The sequence below is a fragment of the Phalacrocorax aristotelis genome, chromosome 6 (assembly GCF_949628215.1).
Source record: "Phalacrocorax aristotelis chromosome 6, bGulAri2.1, whole genome shotgun sequence".
In the NCBI taxonomy this organism is placed as follows: domain Eukaryota; kingdom Metazoa; phylum Chordata; class Aves; order Suliformes; family Phalacrocoracidae; genus Phalacrocorax; species Phalacrocorax aristotelis.
Window position 1 is genome coordinate 27,312,480 of NC_134281.1, and position 24,634 is coordinate 27,337,113.

The following is a 24,634-nucleotide window of genomic DNA, read 5'->3' on the forward strand; positions in this document are numbered from 1 at the left end:
ACATTGTTTTCATGCTAAGTCCAAAGCATAGCACTATGCCAGTTGCAGTGAAGAAAAATAACTCTGTCTCAGCTAAAACCATGACAGACATCCCTTGCCAGATATAATTCCAAGTGGGCCTTGGCCTTCCTCGTCATATCTCTGCGTACCCTGAAAACATTCCTATGTCCCTCCCAAGTGGCAGTCCCTTTCTCCACATACTGTCAACCTCCCTCTTCCATTTGAGTTTCTCCAGAAGCTCTTTGCTCATCTATGCGGGTCTCCTGGCTCCTCTGCCTGACATCTTCCTCCTGGGGATGCACGGTCTTGAGCTTGGAGCAGGTGGTCCTTGAATACCATCCATCTTTCTTGGACCCCACTGCCTTCCAGAGCCCTAGCCCATGGGATTCCTCCCAGCAGGTCTTTGAAGAAGCCAAAGTTGGCCCTCTTGAAGTCCAAGGTTGTAACCCGACTTATAGCTCTGTTTCTACCTCACAGTATCCTAAACTTGGCCACCTCATGGTCACTACAACCAAGGCTACCCCTAACTCTCACAGCCTCAACCAGCCCTTCCTTGTTTGTTAGGATAAGGTCAAACAGCACATCTCGCCTCGTTGGCTCCTCTACCACTTGCATCAAAAAGTTTTCCTTGATGCTCTGCAGGAACCTTCTGGATCGTGCATGGCTCACCGTGTTGCTTTTCCAGAAAATATCAGGGTGGTTGAAGCCCACCGTTGAGGACCAGGGTCTGTGATTGCAAGGCTACTTCCAGCTGTCTGTAGAAGGCCTCATTGACTTCGTCTTCTTGATCAGGTGGCCTGTAGCAAACACCCACAAGAGTGTCACCCATTTTTGGCTGTCCCTCAGTTTTTACCCACCAGCTCTCAACTTTTTCTCCTTCCACTGCAAGGCAGAGCTCGACGCATTCCAGTTGCTCCCTCACTTAAAGAGCAACTCCCCTACCTTGCCTTGCTGGTCTGCCTTTCCTGAAAAGCCTGTAGCCATTCACGACCCCATTCCAGTTGTGTGAGCTATCCCACCATGTCTCTGTGATTGCAATGAGATCATGGCCCTGTGACCACACACAGACTTCTAGTTCCTCTGGTTTATTCCTCATGCTGCGTGCATTGGTGTACAGCCATTTCAGAAAGGTACTTGAGCACGTAGGTTTCCCCAGCGGTGTGTATGAGGACCCACTATAGCCATGCACACCTTTGAGGTGGATGGTCTCCTGGTTGCTATTGCATGAGGCCGCTATGGCACCTTTATCACTGCTCAGGTTGTCCTGTCTTATTTCCCCATTGTACATGATGGCATTAGCATTGTCACTTTGGCCCCCTCGCCCTACGTTCATCAGTTTAAAGCCCTCCTCACCAAGTTTGCCAGCCTGCTGCCAAATATTCCCTTGCCCCTTCCCAACAGGTGGAGTCCATCCCTCCCTAGCAGCCTATGGTTGTTGAAGAACGTTGCATTGTCATAAAAGCCAAAACCCTCATGCTGACACCAGCCATGTAACCAGGAGTTGGTTTGCATTATTTGCCTATTTCTGGTCACCCATTTTTCTCCAACACATAGTATGGAGGAGAAGATAAGTTGGGCACCAATATTTTTCACGTGCTTTCCCAGAGCTTTATAGTTTTGCTTAGTTCTACCCAGACTCTGGCTTGCAGCGTCATTTGTGCCCACATGGAAAAATAGCAGAGGATAATAATCAGTGCACTTGACAAGTTGTGGCATGCTCTCAGTGATGTCTCAGATCTTAGCTCCTGGAAGGGAGCAAAACTCTCGTGACTCCCTGTCTGGTTGGCAGATGGGTGCCTTTATTTCTAGGAAAGAGTTCTAGTCTCTATTCTTAGGATCACTCACACTAATCTTTGTGAATGTAATTTTTAGTAATTTTATTTTGACTGTATATTCATGTCATATGTCATGTCACATGTATATATGTGTACAATATAATGTACATAGACATATCAGCACATGATTTCTTTAAGCAATCAATTCAGAGAATACAGAACATAGGTTATTTTAAAAAAAAAAGTTATTTAAACTAAGAGAAAATAGTCTGGAAAAATAAAGATAAGTGTGTGATTTGGTTAGGTTCTTATTAATTTATAACTTTAAAGTTCTAACATTAGCATGTATTCCTTTCGCAGGATTTCGTTTTGACACATTTAAAAAGAAAATTGTTTTTTATTTCAGATTTTTTATTAAAAAGAATATTTTAAAGTAAAACCATTATTCTCATTTCAGCTATAATACAGGTGGTTGTCTCATATTACAATTAGCAAAGTTTTCATTTATTCTGGCTTTTTTTTGTATGATTAGATTTCCCAGTATCGACTGATGGTGTAACCTTGGAGTGAAACTTATTAGGATGAAAATTCCTCATATAATTATTTTATATGGATTCTTTGGTATCTAATACAGTGGTCTTCTTCAATAAGGCAGTACTTAATTTTCTGTCTTCTGTCTTGCCATCTATTTTAGCAAGAATTTAATACTCCATTCTTTCTGCCAAAAACTACTTAAGGTTGGCCAACAGATTGCAATATTTAATGGACAAGGGAAGTCATAAACACCTACATGCAAAGGGACAATACAGTCAAAAGTTACATCTCCTGAGAGAAGAAACAACAACACTAATTTAAGATTTGATAACGCTTCTCTACCTTCACCTCTTGATCCCTACTGGAAAGCATATGAGGATTTAAATGAGTAAGAAAAAACCCCAGAAGAACAAAATATGAAGCTTTCTTTTAGCTGTCTCTCATTTAAAAAAAAACAAAACACAACCTACCATTTTTCCCCTCTAATAAGTAGAAGCAGAGGGGTTTTTTATTTAGTTTTGTTTTGTTTTCTTCAGCTTTGACAGGCTCGCTATTAATGTGTTTCAATAAAATTCTAAATGAAAAAGCAAAAAAAAGATTCCTACACTAATGCTTATACCATAGCATTATGGTGACATCTAGGCACCTACAAGGTCTGTATGTATGAACACAACAAGGGTCCTTAGTGCTCAGAGGTTAAATCCGTAAAGCATACATGTATTACCTTTTAATTTCATATTAGTTTATCTTAGGTAATGAGAGGAACAATAGATGCAGTAGTTAATAAATTATAAATGGGAAAATTCTTACATTTTTCTCATTCAGCTATGTCTCCTGGGAAAAGTTTGTGCTATAGTAGTGTAGAACCACCATGACACTGATTAGGATTGGTTGTCTTGTGGACTGAGTAGATGCCCTATCATTTTAACTTGAGTCACTGTGCAAACAGGTTACAGGAAGGAAAGTGGGAAGACCTACAGACCAAACCTTCCTGCTTGCTGGCAAGGATGAAACAGTTGAAGTTAAGACACATTAGAATCCAGAAATTAACCATTCCTATGCTCAAGGCTACCACTTCAGTCCCACTGGGTACATTAGAAATAAGAGGACAACACTTGTCCTAATACTGTCCAAAGACTAGAAAACCTAGATTCTGTATTCTCCTTGAGGGTCCACATACTTCTTGGTTGGACATAGTGCTCTAGTTCTGTTGGGGAATTAAGTTTTTTGCTTGATTTAGATGCTCCTGCTTATTTTCCATTTAACACAGAGCTTCTATCCTTTTTAGCGGAGTAATTACTCTTTTTTTAATAGGAATAACACTTTCAGTTGCTCTTATAATATTTAATACTTGTATGCAAAGGTTATACAGACTTTATGCAAAATGGTCCACAAAGAAAGATGTTTAAAATTACAGGATGTTTTTGAAGTTAAGCATTTGAATTCCATTCCTGATTTCATACTTCTGCAAAAGAGGAACTTGTGGTTACCTGGCTTTTTAGTACTTTAGTTTGTGTTTCTCTGTTTCTCTTATTGTAGTACCAGTCTGCTTTTCTCAAAATCAGAATCTTTACCAAATCCATACTGAACAAATTCGAAATAAAATTTCTGTTACAGGAAAAAAATAATATAGAATATTTGCTTGCCTGGGGCACTGTTCAACAATGTTAGCACCTTACCTAATACATATGGACAACTGCATTTTCTAAGGCAGTACCAGGCAAATATTGATCTCTCACCATAAACAATGTTCAGTGAAATTTTCGTCAACTGGAACACATATAAACTAAGATAGTACCACTGTATAAAGTCTCTGACTTTATTAAACTCATTTTAAGAAAAAAGACATCCAATAATCCATGATGGTTGCAGTAGGAGCCATTTCTGGGTTCCATCAATACAGAACTTGTCTCCTTTTGGATGCTGCATATATGTGCTTTAATCACTATTATCAACATCACTGTTGCCTCGCCCTGCTGCCTTAATTTAGTCCTCGATTCAGAACTTTGAAAATATATGTGGACTCGAATGCAGTGTCTCAACATCTTACCACATCTCAGACATATCTACCACATCTCAACATCAACACACTTGTACTTTGGCTTCATATCACTTCTGTGAAGGAACATTTTTCTTCCATTTAAGGCATCTCATTTATGACACACTGAGTCAGAACGTCATCCTGGTCTCATGTAGTACGCACATGCTTCCCACTAGTTCCAGTGCTTGTATTTGGCCTTGAATAGCGCCTCCCATGTCATACTGCTTACTTTTGTCTGAGTATCATCTACATCATAACTGATTCAACAGGTATTTGGCAAGGTGCTTCAGGCCCAGGGGAGACTGCCAGAAGTCCATACCTCATTTTTCCAGGCAACTGAAGTGTAACAAATCAAGTCTACAGCTAATAGCAGAAAAGGCATAGGGAACTTGACAGGAAACCCAAAAGCAACCTTCAAAAACGCCTGCTTTCTCTTGTAAACAGAGTAAAAACCCATATCAGGTTGAATTTATTACAACAAAGTAACAAAACAAAACAACAGGCAGACAACTGGTTAGGAGACCTGGGAAGAGTAGAAACAATACTTTACTTTTATTAGAGAGTGATTGTTAACTGACATAACAACAAACCTGATCATCAAAGGAATATATTTGTTAGCATAGCTTATTCTAGCTCCCTGTACAAATTTGGTTAACTGCTAAAAATTCACTCTTTTTTCAGTCACGTACTTTACTCATGCTGTTTATTTCTAGCAAAGATGCGATTGACAGGGAAATGATTTTTCACACTCTTGTTTGACATACTTATACTGGCAAAACCTTCAAGCATAGCTCAAGCCAGAAGAGCACTGAGGAATATTCCCTAAGCAAAGAGTAACTGAAAAGAAAATTAATAACCCTTCTTCAGATAAATTCAACAGAGGACAAGAATTAAATGTTTTTCAGTGGAACGGCTAAAGGAGAGATTCAATGCTTTTATACTATTCAAGGAACATTAAAATAGCCAATTTATTTATTGTTTAGTAAAAGCCAATGCAAGTAGCTCACTGCCTTTAAAGAACATCTTCACATGTACTGGCAGAAACTGAAATTCCCTTACAGCCTAACCCTATCGTTCCAGTTCAGACAAAGTGCCAATTGACTTAAAAGGCAAATTAGAAATACTCTTACCCCTATGTTTGGTGTAAGAAGGAGCAATATTTTACAAGGTCTCTTAAAGCAGCTCCCAGCGCCTTGTGCAATATTTCTGACATGCTATTTCAATGTGATGTTTTCACTGGCACTCTAACCCTTCAGTCAGCCATGAAAAACCAAAAAAATGACTTTGTGCAATTGAAATGACAAATACACATCTACAGGATCAGCCTTCAGCAAGAGTCAATGACCACAAATTCCATGTTTCCATTGTCTCCTTGAAAAATTTATGATGTAGTTTGGCTTACTTTTTAAATGAATTCTGAACACATATCATCAGCAGGATTCCACAACTCTTTAAGCTATAAGACCTTTTTTTTTAGATCCTGAAGATTTGTCCCAGTGGGAAGGTTTGCAGTTTTACATAAGCTGGTTGGACAGCAATTTGTTACTTTAGTTAGGCTATCTATTGATTTTTTTATTGTATTTTAGTTACTTATGATTTATTCTATACCATCTGGAGATGTGCTTCTAAAAGACCAAAGCAATGCTGCTAGACCAAAGCAGTGCTGTGCAAAGCAGCGTGGAAGTTTTAAATCCCCCATATCTTAAGAACTTTGCACTATAAAGATAAAATAATAAGCAGGAAGGGAATACATACAAAAATAGGATAAGATTTTCCATTGATAGGAAAAGGGGAAAAAACCCCAAACCCAAACAAAACCAGGAACGGTCCTAGATCTCACTTCCCATCTCTTCTATAATCATATTCATAATCTATCTGAATCAAATCACTTAGCCCCTTCATGCTTTAGTTCTCTATCTAAGAAACAGGAATAATGGATTTTCTTCTGTCCCAACTGTGTATTTACTGGAGGGAGGAAGGAAGCTTTAAGGATTCTGGTCTTCTTTACTAACACTCCATTTCTCTTCCTTTGCAGTGACACAGGAAACTCACTCATTCCCTCTAACTCCTCTAATATCACACATGAGACAAGGGGAAGCTGGGAAGAATTTGTAAGATGCTCAAAAACCAGAGAGTATGTGCTTTTCCCCATCAGCAGGTCTGCAATATTGAGGCATACTGCCATCACCATAATCAAGTGGAAGATAAGGCTCTGCTTCTCACAGACTGTGGGTTGGCTGTAGGTCTTGGTCTTTTCTGACCTCACCAATTAACTTCTCATCTGCCTCATAGGTTTTGCCCTATAACTACTACCTTGACTGAGCCTATTAGGGACTGTAAGTATAAAAGTACACAATTATTTATACTTTCATGTTCACATCTTCTTTGCCATCATCATCACACTCATTGCCTGATTTCTTCCCTAGTCATTAATTTTAATTTCTGCTTGTAATCCAGGACGGCGCCATTTTGTTTTGTTCTGCAGTCTGGTAAACTGGAGGATTCTGACCCAAACCTTTATTTTTTTTTACATTTAAACATTTTGTTTACATTTTTGTTCACATTTAAATTTTAATTATTCCATTAGTTCTTATTAAATAATGTTTTACCCATTTTATACCTATGCTCTTATGGTATATGTATTTCATTTCTATAGCTCTATAAAAGTACATATAAAATATACACATACATGCATATTAATATTTAAATAAGTTTATAAAATAGTGTATCTATATATAAATGAAATATTACATATTATATATTATATATTATAGATTATAGATTATAGAGTATAGACTATAGATTTATAGTCAATATTAAATTTTAAATATATTATATTTAAATATATTTTAAATATATATTTATACATATTGGTACACTCCTTTATTTCTATATAAACACATACTGTATATAAATCTATGTGTATAAATAAATTTATCTACATATAAAAACCTATTTATGTACGGTTTGTGTATATGAATGTATATATTTTATAGCTTAGTCCTTCCAGGTCTGAAGGAGGTTGGCAGCCAATCAAAGGGCTGCCTCAGAATATGTGTGCTTTTGATGATATCAAGAAATGACCATCATCCTGTCACAGAGCAGTATCATGTTCAACAAAATGGCAGCTCCCTGCTATAAAATGATGAACAAAACAAAAAGGCATCCTCTGTAGGAGTAGGAGTATGTAGGAGAAGGGCCTGGCGTACTTTTGGGTAAACTGGTGGGTGCAGTGGGTCCTGCAGCCAATCGCAACTGACCACATGACTGGAAGAGTGGAGAGACTTCTGGGAATTAGCCCCTGAGGCTGCTGGGAGGGGGTGTGGTTTCTGCTGGAAGCTGGGGATGGGTCACCTTTCACGTCATGGCTTGTGTATCAGTAGTAACTGTACTATGTAAAGTCTTACAACATTTTCCAAACTTGCCAAAGATGCTCAAACCATTTCTTTCTGTATTTCATGCTTTTTCTTTGTTCTTGATTCATAAAGCAATTTATGTCTTTAGAAAGGCTTCTTCTATAATGATTTCCTTTGATTTAAAACAAATCTGGTCATGACCTTCCCTTTATGTCTGTGTGTTTTTTGATAAAAAGCAGCAGTTCAGAGTGTGCTGGAACGTGTCCAGAGAAGGGCAACGAAGCTGGGGAAGGGTCTAGAAAACAAGTCTTGTGAGGAGCAGCTGAGGGAGCTGGGGTTGTTTAGCCTGGAGAAGAGGAGGCTGAGGGGAGACCTTATAGCCCTCTACAACTACCTGAAAGGGGGTTGTAGTGAGGTGGGTGTTGGTCTCTTCTCCCAAGTAACAAGTGACAGGATGAGAGGAAACAGCTTCAGGCTGCATCAGGGAAGGTTGAGATTGGATATTAGGAAAAATTTCTTCACTGAAAGAGTGGTCAAGCATTGGAAGAGGCTGCCCAGAGAGGTGGTGGACTCACCATCCCTGGAAGTATTTAAAAGACGTGTAGACATGACATTTCGGAATACGGTTTAGTAGTAGATTTGACAGTGTTAGGTTTACAGTTGGACTCGATGATCTTAAAAGCCTTTTTCAACCTAAATGATTCTGTGATTCTGTGTTTGTATGTTCATAGAAGATTTCCAGAACATTGACATTTTGGTTTAGTTCTTAAGACAGCACAGCCACATGTAAACATATCATTGTTCTCTTTTGATATGGGGACATGATAATCCCATAGAGACATTTATACCAAAAAAAATTAAACATTTCCAGAAGACATTTCTTGGCATTAGAACTCAATCCTTAATGTTGTTACACTGGTAGAACTGCTTGTTACCAATGTGGTATGGACCTCATAGCAGTAGCACAAATAAATCCTGACCACTGTGAGTTAGCATACACAAAGGATCCTTACTCAGTTAAGACAAATTCAACTTATTTTACAGCATGGAGTTCTACTACCAAGCATGCAAGCAAATCCAGCAAATTTCCCTGAACTTGTCTAATCTACTAGTGTAGACTATTTTTCAAATAGTTACCCAAACATTTGCAGATATTTAAAAAATTCCATTAATTAGAATTTTTTTCCTAGTTCTCCCTTCAGGGAGCTCAAGCTGCCCTTGAGGTTGTTTGTAACATCTCATTTGACTTGATAATGACTATCAGTATAACTGGATTCACGCACATCAACTTTAAAAAAAATAATCCTCAGTTCATTGAAACATGATATAAACTAGAGAGGTAAAATTTAAAACTTTAGAAACAATATTGCAACCATCACTTCCAAGCATCCTCATTTGCAGTATAGTTGCTTCTGCAACTGTAACTTTAGTATGTTTGTTTCCTTCTATTTCAATTTAACTGGCATACACAGATGAGAAATTGAATTTACTAGTAATTTTCCAACAGACGCTCATGATCTTTAGTAGAAAAGACTTATTTAATTTAGAAGAAGATTATATAGATATTGTTTTTTATATATATATGGTATTACTAAAAAAAAATGTACTGATTATTTCTGTGAACTAGAATAATTCCACAAAATTGATTTGAAGAGGATATTTTGAGATCTGATCTTCATGGAAGTTGTTTCTGTAAGACTCCTGACTAAGATTTCTCTTGCTGACACTACATCTTTGGCCTCAACTCAGGAGGACAACCAAACTTGCTTAACTTTAAATATTACTACTAGCACCACTGATGGTACTGTTGGTATTTAGACCTTGGTAAATCAGGTGTTCTGGGCAACAGAATGGAACTGTCTGTAGGTTTTAGACATATAAGCACTTAAGGCTGACCCAAGAAACCTCAAGGAGATAAATTCTGTGTCAAGGTAACTGTATCATGTCAGTTTCTCAAGCCCATAGAGAAGTTGGGGAATCCTTCAAAGTCATCACACATGAAAAAAGTAGATAAGAGTAACAGGGGGTCTTACATATTTGCTTATTTGCTGCTGCCTTTCTGCTCATTGTCAATACAATTCCTTTTCTCATGAAGTGTCGGTCTCACTAAATGCAAAAGACTACAAAAACTGGAATAGCTTAGCAGGTTTGATAATTTTATCCTCTCCTTTTTGTAGTACAGTTGTGTACAGCAGCAGCTGAAAAACCATAGACTGCTGATAATTTTGGGGAGTGGGAGGAGAGCAATATGTTAGTGTAACATAAGTGAGAAAAACTGGTTACCTTATTTTCTTATTTTAAATACAAAAGAAGGCAAAGAAAAACTGATATATGGCACATTCTGCCCTTGCCATATGTTCACTTCTCGTATGAGCATTGCCATTATCAGTGTCTTTGGTCCTCTACTTGCTTCTTTGGTAAAAATATAGAGAGAATGAGGAGGTGCCGATATTGCTGTAGCAATAATTTTCTTACTCTTTTAAGTTTATGAAGGAAAAGTGAAATATTGAGAGGTTTTGATATTTTTAATTCTTCCCTGGCTTATAAGTTAGGTTTTTTCCCCTGGTTATTTATTTGATTATTTATTTATTTTCTCCTTACAAATAGAATTTTTTAGCACTATTCTAATAATTCCCATTTTTTCTTATCTCAGAAATAATGGTTCATAATGACAATAAATTATAGGGTTTTGCCACGTTGTCCCCTATGTCTAAGGAAGTTCATTAATAACTCATCAGAGCAGTCAATGAAGGGTATCATAAAAAGCTGGGCAAGTGTCTTTAAAAAAGTCCTCTGATGTTTCTTGAAATGATTCTGTGTTTGAAAAGAGAGGATAAAGCAGAAAGGACAGACCTCATAAAAGCAAGACAATTTTTTTGTGACTTGGCACTACTTGTAAGCGTGTTATAAATTAAAAAACATATCTCTATTTAACTCACTTGTTTTAATGGGCTGCTAATGTCTATCACTTCTGAAAGTGATGCATAATAGGATATTTGACTTTGCTGTTACAAGTTTTAAATCAAAAAAGCCAACACATGACATTTGAAAAAGCAGGTAACATACTAAATTTGGAAGGGATTTCTAGGGAAATGAATTCTGTGTGGTGCTTATGTGTAGATGGACCAACAAATTAGGAACCTGGAAACGTAAAAATTAACACATTAAGATTACTGAAAATATGTGACAATTCTAACACTAGAATGTAAACTTTCCAGCTGATTATCATTTAAGCTCTTAAAATGAAGTTTGATGCTTTTTACTCTGTTTTGCCTTGCATAATTTTTATGAAATGTGGAAGAATGAAACTTAGAGGAATTCCTCTACAGGGAGTCCTTCAGAAGTTTTCTCTATTATAGGACAGGATGCTAAATACATTTTCTCTTAATTTTTTCCTTTTATAATATTTAACAATATCTAATATGCAATAAATCTATAACACAATACATTATGTTATATTATAATACTAATTTTTGGCATGTATATTATTGCAAATGTATTTTAGAAATACCTATGTAAGTTTTTCTTATTTAATTCAATGTAAATTAGGAATGCAAAGGATTTTCCTAGGTGAGAATGTTTACAGTTAATATAAATATTTAATGGAACTCTTAATCAAACCTTTTCTTTTTAACTTGCTGATGCATACTGCAGATAGCATTTTACGTAACAGTTTATGTGACCTTTGATTCCCCCACTGTTTCTGTAAACACATAGCTAAAAGAAACTCTTTTCATATCTTGCATAGATGTTCCCTGTGTACATGTGTGCAAAACAATTGTCTCAGTGAATGATTAGGGGTGTACACATTTTAATGACATTCACTAACATGTAGCAGGAGATATAAGATATTACTGAGTTAAATGCTGCTGAACTGCATGTTGCAGTTAGTATGCAATAACCAAAGGAATTGTATTATAGTCATGTCATTAGCAAGATAATTTTTTTAAGTACTTGCAAGGTAGTAACTCTATTTTAAAAATGTACAACGAAAAACAAATACATTTGTAAAGAGTGAGATAAGAGCAACACAGAGGAAAAGCTGGCTACATAAAATAGTGATGGGCTTTCATATCAAACATGCTGAACATACTTTAATTAGGTGCTGAGACTAAAAACTATAACCTTTGAAGAATTTGTGCGTTGCATGCTCACAGCTGCTTGGAGGAGTGCACAGATGGACATACAGACTGTTTTCCATCTAGGCTGTGGGAAAATCTGCAAATTAAGCATTTGGTTACTGTTTCTAAATATGGAATATGCCTGTCAATGTTTATTTTAATGGGCCTTTACGTTCAGATCCCATTGGTGCTTATGAATGGGGATGAGCTGAGGAAAGGTTGGGATGTCAGCCTGTGGATGGTGGCCAGGATCCGACCCTGTGAGGAGTGCCAGGGTCAGACACAGACTCAGGACAGCTGGCCAGGGCCATAGCAGGACGTCAACCTGTGGTTGGGACCTGGTTCAGCAGGTCCATGGACAGGCAGGGCAGGGCGGTGACAGGGCTGGAGATCAATAACACTTTTGGACAGTCCAGAGAGGCTGGCATGTGGTCTTGGGCCCAGGGGTGGGTTTTGTGAGGCACAAGTGGGGATGATCAGGGCTGATGAGGCTTATTAGTGCTCTCATGTCCCTGACAGTAGCCTCTCAATGCAGCAGTCATATTTCTTCCATTAATTGGAGAAAAGAGAAAAAACCCTCTGAACAGAGCAGTCATCAGAACAAAACATCCCTCCCTGACAGGTTTGCCCTTCATTCTCAGCCTAATGGCCTTTTCCATCTTCAAGGTCTTTGTTATTCTCAGGCGCTTACAAGTGAAATAAAAATTCCAGTTAATTTCTGCTAGTTGCACGACATCTCAGTAGTTTATGAAATTATCTTTCTCTTTTTCATTATAGTATTAATCAGAATACTCTTTTCCTATTTGATGTTTCTGCCTGATCTAGCATATATTGCCAACATCGATTGCTAAAAGCCTTATATTGTCATTATTATTACATATTTCAACCATGGTGAAATCTAAACCCTCATACTAGGGTAGGAATCTTGTATAGTGGCTGCTGTGAAAATACAGAAGAGGATTTCTGGAGTTTCCTTTAAAGTTTCCTCTGTGCTGATTATCTAGACCCTTCATCCAGTCAAAAATAATATTGCTGTTTGAAAGTGGAAGTAGTTTTGATGACAATAATAACCCACCTGAAAAACCTGAGAAGGGATTCTGTAATAATTAGTGTGCTTCCTTATAGCTGATCATATTCACGGTTTTTATATACTCTACTGTAACAAACACAGCTCTTAAGAACACTTTAACAGCATGACATTTCCCTTAAGATGATGATATAGCTGAAGAAGAGAAAACTTGTCTTGCATAGACTATAGCTTATACGGTCTCCCTAGAAGATATTTGAAACATTTTGTTGCTTCTTCATATTACTATCTCAAAATCAGGTACACAATACTTTTTAAATAATAGTGGCTGTTAAGACTAACTTACTTTCAGAGATCAGTTCTGCAGTCTGACATAAGGAGTATGCAGTCCTCTTTGCAGCAGAAAGCTGCCCTGCAGATGTTTTGAATGATCACTGAAAGATTCATAGAAGAGAGATTCCTTTGAAGATTAACATTTGGCAAGTGAAGGCACCCTGGTAGGTACCTTTGGAATCTCACTAGTTCTTACCTACTGGCACAGTCCACAAAAGCTCTTGACAATTACTATGAATTAAAATAATCAGTTTTCCCTTACCAGTGCTGTAGAAGGGACCAGTTCCTGAACACATGCTGTGCTGGAATGAACTTAAAACTGCCATTACAGATTTCTCCTCAAGGTACACAGAAATTACAGTTTAAATACACAGCACAATAGATGAAGTTTAACACTCAACATATTTAAAATAATTAAAGAGAGAAGAAGAAAATTATTTCAAATTTTAAACATTCAGGAACTCTGTGTTCTTTTTGTAGTAACAGGAGAAAGACAGGCTTCCCCATAGTGTAAACCAGATCAGGAAGCTAACTTGTGTATTTTAACATGAAAACTTCTTAACTGAGTTATTTATGCTAGGAGTCTAAAATTTGACAATATGAATGTCTGCGCTATACCATCTTGCTATAGACCATTGGAGAAATGGTTAAAAAAGTACATTAAAAAACTTCCTGTGACTGAGGATATGTGTGAGTAGCTCTCAGCTTTAGCCTACTATTCTCAAGCCAATGATAACATTATAGAATTAATGCTTCTATAATACAACATATTAGTTGCATTAAAAACAACAGTCCCAGAACAATGTATCATTTTTATTTGCATTTCCTGCAGCCTTCTGGCATCTTATTATTCCCCTAGACACAAGGTCAGTAACCTTAATGAAATACCAGAAGTTATGTTTTATATACAATTCTAGCACTTCTAGTTTAAGAAAAAAATGCTGTAAACTTCTTACTGCAGAACAGATTATTAACCATCTGTAAAGAATTCCACTTGGGAAAGCAGCTGATGCATCAGTGAACCCAGTGTCCTTGACTTTGTGTGTAACCTATTATTTTGAGATGCTGTTCTGAGATACAAATAAAGAGCAGACACTTTTTGGAATTACGACCAGGATTAATAATCACTAACAGAGTCTCAACAGTTATCCAAATATTTCACATGTATTGCTCAAAATATTTCCTCCACCTACTGTACACATATACATGAAATCACAAATAATCATATTTGCTAGGTCAATACCAACTTTGGTCATGTGCAGCTTGCCTGGGGGAGCAGACCCTGGCTGAGATACTCTGCTTGTGCTTCTGAAAAGACAGCGTGAGTGGCATGGCATATAGGGTGAAGGCAGCTGCTGTAGGAAGAAGCTGGGGAGAACAGTTTTAAGTACGGTAATCCTGGTTCCCACAGTCTCCCACCAGGTCTCCCATCCAGCTCTGATCTCTTACCCTGTCCTTTGATGTTCTATGCCTAGTGCTTGCTCCTCACACTTTCAAAGTGTTCAGAATTAATTAGATTTAATTATGGCAGCGACTACTAACTGACTCAGACCTGGTCTGGGAATAGTAAAAGTTTCAAGCCCTAAATAAGGTGAAAGCTAACAGATAGAGAAGTGACACTGTCTCCCACACTATTCATCTAGAGAAGCTGGAGGCTCATGCTTAGACAGGTGTACTCTTTGTTGTGTAAAAAAGCTGGCTAAATGGCTGAGCCCAGAGAGTTGTGGTGAATGGAGCTAAATCCAGTTGGTGGCCGGTCACGAGTGGTGTTCCCCAGGGCTCACTGTTGGGGCCAGTCTTGTTTAATATCTTCATCAATGATCTGGATGAGGGGATCAAGTGCACCCTCAAACTGCCCCCTCTTAATATACTGGTCATGGTGTCACATGGTATGGAATGAACCTGCCATTGGCCAGTCGGGGTCAGCCGCCCCCACCATGGCCCTGGCCCTCCCAGCCTCCCACCAATGCGGCAGAGCACGGGAAGCTGGAAAGGTAACCAACCCCCCACAGTGAGGAGAATTAACCCCTTCCCAGCCACAACCAGCACAGGGTGTTGATCTGCTCAAGGGTAGGAAGGCTCTGCAGAGAGATCTGAACATGTTGGATCCATGGGACAAGGTCAACTGTATGAGATTCAAGAAGGCCAACTGCTGGGTCCTGCACTTGGGTCACAACAACCCCATGCAATTCTACAGGCTTGGGGAAGAGTGGCTGGAGAGCTGCCTGGCAGAAAAGAACCTGTGGTGTTGGTCGACAGCTGGCTGAACATGAGCCAGCAGTGTGCCCAGGTGGCCAAGGTGGCCAACAGCATCCTGGCTTGTATCAGAAATTGTGTGGGCAGCAGGAGTAGGGACGTGATCGTGCCCCTGTACTTGGCACTTGTGAGGCCACACCTTGAATATTGTGTTCAGTTTTGGGCCCCTCAGTACAAGAAGGACATTGAGTTGCTGGAGCATGTCCAGAGAAGGGCAACGAAGCTGGGGAAGGGTCTAGAAAACAAGTCTTGTGAGGAGCAGCTGAGGGAGCTGGGGTTGTTTAGCCTGGAGAAGAGGAGGCTGAGGGGAGACCTTATAGCCCTCTACAACTACCTGAAACGGGGTTGTAGTGAGGTGGGTGTTGGTCTCTTCTCCCAAGTAACAAGTGACAGGATGAGAGGAAACAGCTTCAGGCTGCATCAGGGAAGGTTGAGATTGGATATTAGGAAAAATTTCTTCACTGAAAGAGTGGTCAAGCATTGGAAGAGGCTGCCCAGAGAGGTGGTGGACTCACCATCCCTGGAGGTATTTAAAAGACGTGTAGATGTGGCACTTCAGAACATCGTTTAGGAGGCATAGAATCATAGAGTCATAGAGTGGTTTAGGTTGGGAGGGACTTTTAGAGGTCCTCTAGTCCTACCCCCCTGAGTGATGTCCCCCTGAAATGGGACATCTTCAACAAGATCAGGTTGCTCACAGCCCCGTCCAACCTCACCTTGAACGTTTCTAGGGGTGGGGCATTACCACCTCTTTGGGCAACCTGTTCCAGTGTTTCACCACCCTCATTATAAAAACCTTTTTCCTTATATCCGGTCTAAATCTACCCCTCTTTACTTTAAAACCATTAACCCTTGTCCTGTCACAACAGGTCTTGCTAAAGAGATTATCCCCATCCATGGTGGTGTTGGTTTGATAGGTGGACTTGATGATCTTAGAGGTCTTTCCAACCTTAATGATTCTATGATTCTATTATTCTATGATTCTATGATTCTATGACAAGGCAAAATATGAGAACTTGCAAATGTTTTGCTATTAGTCATGCCACAGTCCACTGGAGCTACTATGCATATTGCATAGAGAAATGTAATTTATGCTGTGCTTCATTTCTTTTTTTAAAATTTTGTCTTAGAGACTGTAATCAAATGCAGCATCTCAATGACCTATGCAAACACACTGTAAATGCAATCTCTACCCTTAAAGTGTCTCACATATTAGAAGAACTTCCATTGAGCTGCTTGTGAGTTATTACAATTTTGTAGCTGAACATTTCAAGTAAGTAACTCTCTAACTTTATGGACAAATGATCTCATATTTCTAAAATGAACTCTTTATTCATTATGAATGATTTACCAAGCTCTGTTCCTGATTACCAGCGCCCTGAAAGTCACAGCAAGCAAACTGTGACACAGCTTCATTCTTTTGATGAAATCTTTCAATAATCACCTTTGCCACTGGAAATTTTTTCCCCACACATACTCCATTCTCCCATTAGTTTCTGGATTAAGACCAGATTCTTTGTCAGACAGTATTTTCCAGGATCTCATCTGTAATACTCTGAATTGGCAGACTTCTTTGATACCAAATGAGGTCCTTGATACTAGTAGTCTCCTAAGAACATTGTCATACCCTTCTCTAACAAATTTCGACAGGCATTTTGTTACCTTATTGCACAACGAAGGGAAGCCCAACAGATTTTAACACATATAGAAATTTTTTAATTATGTTTTCCATTTTATAACCTTTTGCATGAGAAAATTTTTGTAATGGAAATGCACATCTTGGGTTTTTGGCAGTCTGTTAAATAGATAGGTGCTGAATTTTGAAAGGTCCTGGAGAAGAAAAGTGTCCTTTTTTAAAACTGTAAACCACCTTTTGGAAAATTAAAATCAACAATGGATTTTTCAAATAATTAATTATATTTTGGAAAGGCTTTAAAGCTGATTTGTTATTCAGAATGACTGACCTGCTGCACTTATTCAAACTGAGCATAGAAAATAATATAACTGGGCTTCTTAACAATGGTATTTAGCATCAATATACAGTTAGAGTCTTCATTTCTTAAGCTATGGGTAGAAGTGACATTGTAGTACTCTATCACCATACTACAGTTCTACAGAACATTTTAAAGTTTAACTGCAAAATAACAAAAAACAGTGTATAGAAAATCCATTAAGGCTATACAATACGTTAATGAAAATCTGTTTACAAAGGTGCTACTAAGAATGTGGAAATACTTCCCTTTATTCACAATTCAGAACCCAGAGTCAGTGCATTTCCGCACTGCCTCTTAGCCCCTAACCTTACAAACATCAAAATAGATTTTCCTCTTATGTCCTTGACTCTGCAGTCTGCTTATAACTGTGCCTTCAAAATGCAGCAGTGAATTTCACTGTTTAAAAGAGTATATAACTGCTGGTTCTAGCATTTAGCCTTGTTCATAAAGCACACAGTCTATAACCTATCCTGCAATTTAAATGCAAATAATATTTAAACAAGGCTAATCTGGAGGGCTTTTGTGTATAGAGTGATATATGGGAAGGAGCTGTCTAAGGTGCAGTAGTTTACCACTATGGTTTCCTTTTCACATCAATCATCTCTCCACATGGTTCAATTTTTAAAATGGTTCATGACTGCAGGGACTATGACAAACTAACTTCATCACTTAAATACCCATGATAGTACCTTCGAGCATAAGAAGCAGAATAGAGAATGAGAAAATGTTAATTATAAATTGTAAGCAGAATTAAATACCTCTATTAATCAGCAACCTGCTCATTATAAATAGAGTTTGCTTATACACCCAACATACATAAAGCAAAATATTCCTGTGATGGAGGTTGTTCTTATTTATTAATTTTCAGTATAAATCATACATGGCCGTATCCACTCGTTGCTGGGAGAAATCCATTTTTACTTTTCTTTCTCATCTTGGTAGAAGGATAAGGTAGAATAACTGTCACTCCACCCAGAGAAGATATCAAAAAGTTTATCATGAAAGTGGGATTTTCATCCTTTCATAAAACAGTATTACAATGGATATGATCAGCCATTTCTGTGAAATGCGCTTCATGCTTTCATCCAGTTCAAAAGGGAGTGCTGACACTTACTTTTCTATCTTCCCAGGTGGATTCTTAGCTTTGCAGTGTCAATTTAAATTGATGCTGGCACAATCCAAAGAGGGTGGTTTTTCCCTGTCCTGCAATCAGGATAGTGATTCTGAATTGTGTTTAAAATGATTCTTCACTTTCATTTCCCTTGGCTGTAAACCAATTCTCATTATTTTAGAGTACACTGTGACCATGTTCTGAAAAATATCATGAGTCACTTGGATGGTCTATTTATCTGAACTGTAGAAATTAACAGTAATATTATAACAGGAATTAGAGGTCTACAAAATTACTTTTTTAGAGTTTAGAATTGTAATATTTTTTTTTAAGGTAAAAATGTAGACCTTATTGTAAACACATTTATATTATTATTCTATAAATACAACCTTATTTGCTACAGGAGTATTTCCCTGGTGCATATTTTCATGTTCAGTTACATAAATTGATATTTAATCTATAAAACAAAGTGACTTTTTTCTCCCAAGCAACACCTTTGAGCTATATAACTTTGCCTTATTTCTCAACTGCTTTTTTAACTTTTACCTCTACTCTTTTTTTTTTTAAATGAAACTCATCACACTTTGCTCACAAAAGCACCGTTCTGCCTATGATCACTTTCATTTTCCAGTTCTCCCTTTTTCTTTCTATAACTGCTTTCCCACAAACTAATCAATTCATGGAATATAAGCATTAACATTTCCATGCTGCCAAATCCAAGAGTTGTAAGCTACCTGTGAATCTTTGTTTCTTACAAGCAAGATGATAAACCAATATACAGCAGTAGGAGTTTTCAGGCATATACCCTTACATTTGAAACCAGTACAATAGCAGAGGGAGTTCGGAGAAGAATAGTAACAATGAATAAGCAAGAAAAATCACTCTACAGCAAAACACTATTTCAGGACAGTATAAAAAGGAAATGAGAGCTCAGAACAAAATGGAGGACAAGCATTTCCTTGCTTTGCGCTCAAAAACCTTTTTGTTCAAATGAAGAAAAAAGTCAAAAAACATAGAAAATCTGATTATGAAATGTAGTCTGTTCATTATAGAGTTTTTTTAAAATCATCAATCATTTCTGAAGATAATTACTTTTATTAAGGAGTACATTTCATATTAAAACTACCTATTTGATGCTGCCAAGGTTTTTACCTTAAGTGTTTTGAGATGACAAATCCTCTAAGTTGTTTGGCTGTTGGATTCTTTGGGAAAGGAAGTGAGATTGGTATGTTGGATTCTTGTTCCTTCATTACTGCCTCTTACATGTTGGTCTGATATTGTTATAAACCTGGTAGCAGCAACTTGTTCAAAATATCTGTGGAATCCATTGACATCACAGCTAATCACAAACTTACTGTCCTAAAAAATAGACAGAAAAGTCACTTCTGCAAGTCATCATTCCTACTTTTAGCAGTAACTGAGAACAGATGCATTCACTAATGTGAACTCAAATGTAAGAAATATGCATAAAAATGCCAAGTTTTGCAAACAGGGAAAATTTGATCACAGAAATATGTTGGGATACATCCAGTATCATGTAAATTGTTTAGTGTCCAGCTAATATAGCTGGATAGTAAGGCAGTTGTCTAACATATGTAATCAGTTGTTATTTAGGCTGTTAAGACACATAACCTTGGACGAATACTACTAACAGAAAGTCCATAGCACTAACCCACTGGTCTTCCTGAAGTAGAAAGGAAAACCAGAACAGGTGAGAGAATCTGGCTGTCTTTGGAGATTAATACTAACCTACATATTATGAACGATCAACACTACCAAGATTTTGAGAACTGAGTTGATGTGGACCTGGGCAGAGGAATTAGGATTCTCCCTCCTGCACATAACAAATACTGTCTGCAAAACATGTGCTTTCTGAACAAAGATTATTGTTTAGACATGGAATCATGAATCTGGTCCTGTGTCATTAGTCATTATTCATGGAACATTTAGTTTGGGGAAGGTTATTTTGAATACATTAGGTGAGCCGCCTTGTCTAGTATCAATATAGAATTAATATGGTGTTTTTGCAGGTAAGCTGAGAATGAAGAAATGGATAATTTAAAACACATTTTACTTAAAGCACAGCAGGCTTCTTTTTTTATTATTTTTCAAGGAGCTCTGAAAACAAAGAGGATCACATGGATTCTGTTTGGATATGGTTCACTTGCAGAGCAGCAGCTTTTCCATCCTTGTTTTTTTTTTTAATACTCAAAAAATAAAAGATGTTCTTATATTCCCATCTGATTCCGAACTTCTGCAACAGAGGATTGATAATTACATCATCTAGCAGTGGATGCACCTACCAGTGAAATAATTAAAGGAAATCACTTATCTTTTAGTGTTACTGAATTAGGCACAACAGAGAGAGACTAACCTTAAGTATCAGTGCAACAGGTGCTTCAAACTGTGTCCTCAGAAATGAAATGTTTATTACCTTCACATTTAACATATTGACAAAACCAAGTTAACTGTAGATATGATCTAATAACTACCTTCTGGAATATTCACTTTTAATCAAGTAACTTTGCTGGTGTCCTCTAAATAGCCATAGAATCATAGAATCAGTTAGGTTGGAAAAGACCCTTAAGATAATCTAGTCCAACCATTAACCTAACATCAGTAAACCATGTCCCTAAATGCCATGTCTACATGTCTTTTAAATACCTCCAGGGATGGTGACTCAACCACTTCCATGGGCAGCCTCTTCCAATGCTTGACAACCCTTTCCCCTTTCTACTCCAGACAGAGCTGTAACATCATGGGCATCCGGCACAAGTATAATAAGCCTCCTGTAATCTACCAGGTTAGTTTCTGAAAAGATTATATGTACTTATCAAAAGGAAAATGTTCTGGTTTCAGCTGGATGGAGTTAATTTTCTTCATAGTAGCTGGTATAGTGCTGTGTTTTGGATTTAGTATGAGAATAATGTTGATAACACACTGATATTTTAGTTGTTGCTAAGTAGTGTTTACACTAGTCAAGGGCATTTCAGCTTCCCATGCTCTGCCAGGTGCATGAGAAGATGGGAGGGAATATAGCCGGGACAGCTGACCCTGACTGACCAAAGGGATATTCTATACCATCTGACATCATGCTCAGCATATAAACTGGGGGGACTTGGCTGGTGGGGCAGTGTTCACTGCTCAGGGATGAGAGGCATTAGTCAGTGCGTGGTAAGCAGTTGCATTGTGCATCACTTATTTTGTGTATTCCTTTATCATTATAATTATTATTATTTTCTCTTCCTTTGCTGTCCTATTAAACTGTCCTTATTTCAAACCATGGGTTTTACTTCTTTTTTCCTACTCTCCCCCTCATCTCATCCCAGGCGGAGTGGAGAAGTTGAGCGAGTGGCTGTGTGGTACTTAGTTGCCGATTGGGGTGAAACCACAACAGGAAGATAGAAAAATCCAGGTAATTATTTTCTGCAAGTTTTATCTTTGCAGTTTCATCTGCCAGTTTTAGCCTGTTACAGAAAATATATTTTTGGTCATCATCTTCTGGCATCTGTTATGTTCAGAATCTCGAAATAGCTAATTGACAACTATTCATTCCCTTTTGTTCTTGGCAATTTGAGCATAAGTGTCTAAGCACGTTTAGGATCTTGTTCAAACTGAACAGCGAAATCTAGTGTCTCAAGATTTCCAGTGGGGCCACCTTGATAATGAAAGGAAATGAAGAATTAGAGAAAAGTAGTTCAGAAATGGGGCACATGTCTGGTCATAATATGATAACAAAACCAGTCTGCTAAGTAACCAAGAACTCCACTAGATGTATAGAGAACATCTGTCAAGAGCAAGTGGGAAGCCAAAGGAAAGCTCTCATTTGCCCTGAGTTTGCTTAAATTAGCAACATTTTAGGGTGCTTTGAATTAATACAGTCTTCAGGTGTATACAGTTGCATCTGAAATCAATGATTAAATACCATATTTAATACATTTTCTCTGCTTCACAGAACCACACAGAACCACCTAACGTTTGAGGTTGGAAGTGACTTCTGGAGGTCATCTAGTTCAACACTCCCCTGCTCAAGAAGAGCCACCTAGAGCCAGTTGCCCAGGACTATGTCCAGACAGCTCTTGAATACTTCCAAAGATGGGGAATTCACAACCTCCCTGGGTAACCTGTGCCAGTGTGCGGTCACCCTCACAGGAAAAAAGTGTTTCCTGATGCTCAGCTGGAATCTTCTGTGTTTCATTTTGTGCCCATTGCCTCTGGTCCTGCCACTGGGCATTACTGAAAAGAGCCTGGCTCCACACTCTTTGCACCCTCTCTTCAGGTATTTGCATACATTGATAAGATCGCCTGGAGCCCTCTCTTTTCCAGGCTGAACAGTCCCAGGTCTCTCAGTCTTTCCTCAAAGGAGAGAGATGGTCCAAACCCTTAATCACCTTCGTGGCCCTTCATTGGATTCTCTTCAGTATGTCTGTGTCTCTCTTGTACTGAGAAGCCCAGAACTGGGCACCGCACTACAAGTGTGACGTCACCAGGGCTGAGTAGAGCAGAAGGATCCTCTCCTTCAACTTGCTGTCAGTGTCACTCCTAGTGCAGCCCAGGTTACCATCAGCCTTCTTTGCTGCAAGGGCATGCTGCTGGCTGATGGTCAACCTGGTGTCCACCAGGACCCCCAGGTCCTTTTCTGCCAAGCTGTGTTCCATCTGGGTAGCCCCTAGCATAAGTGCCTGGGGTTGTTCTTCCCCAGGTGCAGGACTTTGCATTTCTCCTTGTTGAATTTAGTGAGTTTACTGTCAGCCCATTTCTCCAAGATGTCACGATCCCTCTGGATAGCAGCACAAGCCTCTGGCATATTAGCCACTCCTCCCAGTTTTGTGTCATCTGCAAACTTGCTGAGAGTACATAATCTTCCCCATCATCCAGACCATTAATGAAGATATTAAACAAGATCAGACCCAGTATTGACCCCTGGAGTACAGTGCTAGTTACTGGCCTCTAACTACACTTCATGCCACTGATCACCACAAAAGTTGGTTGGCTTTCAGTGCAAAGTTCTTCATAAACACAAACTTTGTTGGAGGTCAGGGAAGAGATTTAAGCAACATTTGCCTTTGTAAGAGTAATGACGAAAAAAGGGAGCAGTATTTTCCTATATAACCATACATGTCATGAGACATCTGGAAAGTGTTGGGAGAAGAGTATTTTCCCTTGAGTAACCTTTTATGATAGTCACGACATGCTGTTTCCATTGTTACACTAAGTCAATGATAAAATATTCAAATTCAGAAAGTTCTAAAACATTAAGAGAAAGCACGTCATATCAATTATTTACAGTCTATTGGGGAAAAAATTCTTTTTAAACTGAGAAGGGTCTATGGCATAAATATAGAAATCAATATACTGTAGTCATGAGGAACAGTCAGTATGCAGTATGTTGAATATTTATGAGCTTTCCAGAATGAATGAATTCTACAAAAAGTGAATGAATTCTACAAAGAGTGGCTGTGATCCATGAGTGATCCTGTGATTTGTTCTTGTAATCACAATGTTTGAACATGAAAGTATGTGCTGTTATAACTCAATATTCATCAAACTTGACAAAAAGCAGTAACTGAGGGAAATTTTTTATCTGAAATGCATTCTTCTTAAACTACCTTTTCATAAATGGCTTTGTGCCCCACTATTACTTGTAAGCCAACTTGATGTTTTCTTCAAAATGAAAGCATTTTCATATGATGAAGTTTTTCTGACTTGGGACAAATGCCTCTTGATCTAGGGCACCTGCAGATGTAGTTATTCCATATTCACGTTCCTTCAAAACTGACAAAAGAACTTAGTTGAGATTTGGCTGCTACTGTCTTCCTCCACCATTTTGCTTCCCAAGACAATGATGCTCTAAGAACCTCTGCTTTGGCCATACTTCAGTGAGCTGGAGATGTGTAGGTATTGACAGTGAGAGGTATCTTTTTGACACTAATCCAGCAAGCTAGAGATGAGAAGCTGGTGAAATGGCCTTTGGCTTAGCAGAACATCAGAAAGATGGAATTTCTGAAATGTAACATTGTACTCCAGTGTTACAAGTGCTGACCTGGTAGTAACTGGTCAGAAAGACCTAGCCTTACCTCACTCTC

At 38.2% G+C, this 24,634-nt stretch overlaps 1 long non-coding RNA gene across 2 annotated transcripts in view; it reads left to right on the plus strand.

The window, feature by feature from the left end:
* The window catches only part of LOC142058350 (uncharacterized), a 50,415-nt gene that overhangs the window by 12,188 nt on the left and 13,593 nt on the right, over positions 1-24,634 (plus strand). Inside the window, exons 2-4 of one of the 2 annotated variants that reach the window (XR_012660926.1) lie at positions 21,291-21,351; positions 21,878-21,963; positions 22,504-22,827. This is a non-coding gene — a long non-coding RNA (uncharacterized LOC142058350). The remainder of the gene's footprint in view (positions 1-21,290; positions 21,352-21,877; positions 21,964-22,503; positions 22,828-24,634) is intronic. The other variant, XR_012660927.1, reaches the window with a different exon arrangement.